General features: G+C 40.5%; 1 long non-coding RNA gene across 1 annotated transcript; it reads left to right on the top strand.

The window, feature by feature from the left end:
* The first annotated feature begins 319 nt into the window (after nucleotides 1-319).
* LOC113978394 lies at nucleotides 320-4,188 on the top strand. The gene is made up of 3 exons (XR_003537558.1): nucleotides 320-358; nucleotides 1,904-2,040; nucleotides 4,037-4,188. It is a non-coding gene; the product is annotated as an uncharacterized LOC113978394 (long non-coding RNA).
* Nucleotides 4,189-4,597: the final 409 nt, after the last annotated feature.

The raw sequence follows: 4,597 nt of genomic DNA, 5'->3' as shown, positions 1-4,597 counted from the left end.
CAAAAAATCAGTAAAACTATTCCACTTGTGTTAATTAACAATGATATCTAATTTAAACTTAGTGTTAGGTATAGCTTAATGGATATGTAATTGCAGTACATACTAAGTTCTTGTTCCTCCTCCTTTCTTGCCTATCCAAACACCCTACTTTCAGTAGTACTATGAGATTTTGGTTTTATGTCAGTTTGAAATACAGAAATTATATTAAATACAGCACCCAGCGTAATTACCACCAAGCCAGGAACATCAAGGCAGCCTTGGGGCACTGTGAGATCACAGGAGAAGCAGGAGCCAAACCACACCACTTGGATTGCACCATCAGTTTGGTGCATAGACAGTTTAGCAAGGTGGATGTGGGGTAAGAACCATCATACCAAATACACTGGTGTTTGGTATATTGGTGCATTGTTCACCTATTGGATTAGTCACTTCACCAGTGCTCTCACCCAGCCTTCAGAGGCTGCAGGGGGAGCAGGTGACAGGGTCAGCCCGTTGCCACCTCTTCACAACACTGATTTTGCCCTTTTTTTACGTGAATGGCCTCTTCTCCCTTCTGCTTACCCCAGCCACAGCAACAGGGCAGTGCTGAAATGCAAATGAGAGGGACTGGCTGGTGAGAACACACATCTGCTTGAAACTCACTGGTAAACAAAATGCAAAGGAAGTATTCAAAGTTTTCTTTGCAGATCAGCTAAGGCAATCTACTTTACTTTTTCGTTTAGTTGGTCTTACAAGCCAGCATAGCATCCCCATAAATTCACTGTGCTCCATGACCTGAATTCATACTACTTGCATGTGAAGTGTCCAGAAATTATATGATTCATTATTTTGTGTTTATTTGGGTATTGTTCACATAAGGTCCTTAAAGTGACGTGAAAATGTATTTATATTGCAAGAATATTAACAATAGGCAACAGAGACTCTGACCATGGGAATTAAGAGGGCTCAGGGATTCCTAATAAAGACACCAAATACAATAGAAATTTTAATTACTAAAAAGGCATATGTAAGTCTCCATTTCTGTAATCTCACATCCAGTGATGTCAGCATGTGTATATATGGTTTAGACTACTTAGGCACCCATCCAAAAAAAGCAAATACCACCAAATCTACCATTATTCAGTGACTTAATCATGTTTTGCATGCCCCTTACACAGAGAACAAAACAATCTGATTTTTAAAAAAAACCCTAATTTAAATCATATCTATTGTCAACAATCCCAAACACTGTACCTTTTGAGAAGCTTTCACCTGAGTGTTTATTCACAATGAACCTCATTTCACCTCTTTAGCAAAGTAAAGGGGCTTTACCATAGCTAAATTCCTATTTATAGCTACCCAAAGACCTCTGGACCTGTGTAAAAGTAGGTTAAACGACAAGTAAGACCCAAAGGGCTGTGACTGATAAACACAGATGTCCTAATCTATGATGAGCAGTGATTTCTCAGGCAGAAGTCCATGCTGCCCTTCTTCCCACCCTTGCTGCAGCGGTGTCTCATCTCTCCACGTGGCAGCTACTCACAGTCTGGGGTCTGTGTTGAGGAGAACTTGTACCAAGTCTGGGTTTCAATCACACACTGAACTGCAAACTGGTGACCAGCTGAGGCACCTCCGCAGAGATGCTCGAAGGACGACTGGAGACAGCAGCCACAAAAAGCATCCTGAGATAATTCATTCCCTCTTCTCGTTCAGACCCCTAAGCGTGTTTTAGGGAATGTTTGTTGTGCAGACAAACAGGCCCACAAACACAGCACAGACCCAACATGTGAAAAGGGTTTCTGTTATGTAAGGCCATTAAAATGGGTAGAAGTTACGTGGCTGAAATCCTGTGTATAGAAGAACTTTAAAAAGCAGCAGCCTGTTACCTTGTGATTTTTCTTTTTTCTTTTTTTTTTTTTACCAGACTCGCTGGATGGTCATCACCAAAAAGCCAGTGCAATGCCTCATGATTTACTCTAATATCATCAGGACACAGCAAAAATACCTCAAATTAAACATCTATGAAAAAAAAACAGACTAATGAAATTGGAGAGCATTCAAGTATTGTACAGGTTGAAGCCATCAGGAGTCAGACAAAGAGCTTTTATTTAAACTCTAGCTTTTGTGAAGTGTTGGGAGTGTGAAACTAGTAGCAGTGGACCAGTCTAGGTTCAATTCAATTTAGCCCATTATTAATGGTTAGTTTTGAGTACCTGTGTAAAGGTCTCACTCCAAAGAATTCTCTCACCATGCTCAAGTTCCACAATTAAAAGGAGGCTCCTGGCAGGATGCAGCACTCAGTTCTTCATCCTGATAAACACTGCAGGTCTGAGCTAGAAGCACAGACTGACCCCTCTCACCCACGGGAGTTTGTTGTCTCATTCCCCCAGGAGAGTGGCCAGCTTGTACTTTTGCTCAAACTAGCAAGTTTAAGGAAAGAAGCACAAACAGAGATTCTTCCTACTAGGAAAGCAGATAAAACAGGGCTCCTGAAGCAGAAGTGGAGCCTTGGTCAGAGCACCAGCTGGTGCAAATCACAGCTCGCTCCAGGGTTCAGTGGAGTGTCCTGCCAGGAACTCTTCAAATTCTTGCTTGTTTTTAGGTTTGTTTTTTTTGTGGAGGAATTTCAAACAGAGCTAAGACCACAACCTAGGGTTCTCAGCTCCTTATTCCTTGCTGTAATCATTAGACAAGTTGCTCTTCTAAAGCTGAAGTGCTGAGGTGGGATCAATCCTGTACATGATACACATGCAGAACGATGAAGAAGTATTTGGATTGAGGTGTATCAAGCTGAGTATTTATTGTTCTGCTTGGTCCAATTTCAAAACAAACAACAAGCTGTGGGTTTGTTCTGAGTTCTCTCTGGTGGGTGATGCTCTGTGGCTCCTGAGCCCCTGCCTGGGCTGCGGTGCAGTCGGGGTGTTCTGTCTTTCACTTGGCCACTGAGCTGCAAAAGTGGAACAATAAGAAACTGCTGGGCCTAAAGCTGCTGCAGTTCAGCTCACTTTTATGTTAGCCATGGCCTTTATATTCTCCTTATGTGCATTTTATGTGTTTGTGGAAGAAAAAGCTAACTCTGAGTTAGAGGCCATTGCCTAAATCAGAAACACGTGTTTTTTATCGGACACTACAGTATAGTACATGCAAATAGCAATAAAATCAGTGGCATAGACATTGTACTGGGGCTTTGAGTCTAGACTTTATTACTGTGATGTAAATCTGGAATGAAAGGGAGCTACTTGGTACCTTTGAATATTTGATCTTATGCTGAACTGAAGGACAGAAGATAATTAAACATAAGAGAAGTTGGATCCCTGGAACAGGTAAAGTAAAAAGTTGCTGAAATAATAGTTTAAAGATACAACTTAAAAATGGGAATAGAAAACCTATATTCTTTACGTAACTTGGGCAGAAATGCTGAGTGAGTTTCAAAGAAATGGTTATCTTTAATACTGGAGTTACTCTGCTGATTGGGTGGAGGGGAGGAAGGGGTGGAGAATGGATAAGAGGAGAGAAAGAGGGGGTTTTTTTAAGGTAAACCATTGCTGCAGACTGAGTTGGGCTCTTCAGAAGGAACATGCTATGGGAGAAAAAAATTGCTGTTATGTAGATGATGCAGAGAGAAAAGGTGCTGGAATCCCATCACTGACTGTGAAAACAGAACGTGGTTGACTCTGATCAGTTTAAGAGAGGATTTGAATCAAGAAGAAAAATAACGGGCTCTAAAGGAAAAAAAACAAAATCAAACAAAATCCACACCAAAAGAACAATCAAGAGATGGAAGAATGGAAAAAAGTGGCATGTTTGTAAGAATATCTTCTTGTGACAAGGGTGAACTTGTGTTGCAAAAAGAAGTCCCGGATCCTCTAAAAAAGTGAAGCAGACTGAAGTTCACTGCCAGCTTCTGATTATTACTGCTTGCATCTGCAGCTGAAGGGGTAGCACAGAGATGAAAGAGTGTGTATTTTATGGCCAGTTTTCTGAACTGCCTGCAATATGTATTTGTTGGATTTAATCAAAAAATAGCCAATCTGGAAGAGATTTTTTTTTCTTTCAGACTCCTCTGAAGTTCATTCCTGAGACCTGTTAGTCTCCAAGACAGAAAGCAAGCAGGAGGGAGAAAGTGGCTAAGACAAGTCTGAGAAAGGAGAAATCATGATTAAGAAGAAAAAAAGGAGGATAATATTTTCAAGGTGGAAAAGTTAACAGCTTTCAGTAAGACATTTTTTTTTCCTTTAAAACATTCTATTTTATTTCCAATTACCAAAAACAAAAAGAGAAGAAGTTAGTGTAAGTCAGCGTGTGCAGATGTCAGTGTGTGTAGTGATGATAACAACATGCTCTGAAAAATTCTGAATTATTTGTGGTTTCCACTTGCTCCAGTCACAGATCTGGATCCCTACAGATCCTGGTCCCTGTCTTTAATCAGGGATTCACTTTCCAAATACAGGATAGATATGTATAACTGCACAAGATTTAAAGTTATGTGCATTTCATATTAACTTAATAGGAGACATGTTTTGCTTGGGTTTGCCTTGTAAGTGCTATATCTAACACAGCTTTTAGGCATATCATCAGCCAGCTTACAGTCAGTTGTTCCCAATATCAGCTACAGAGA

This window comes from Neopelma chrysocephalum, unplaced genomic scaffold, assembly GCF_003984885.1.
Source record: "Neopelma chrysocephalum unplaced genomic scaffold, ASM398488v2 Primary Assembly neopelma1_323, whole genome shotgun sequence".
Taxonomy (NCBI): domain Eukaryota; kingdom Metazoa; phylum Chordata; class Aves; order Passeriformes; family Pipridae; genus Neopelma; species Neopelma chrysocephalum.
Note: the sequence above shows the minus strand (reverse complement) of the source record. Positions and strands in the feature narration are given on the sequence as shown.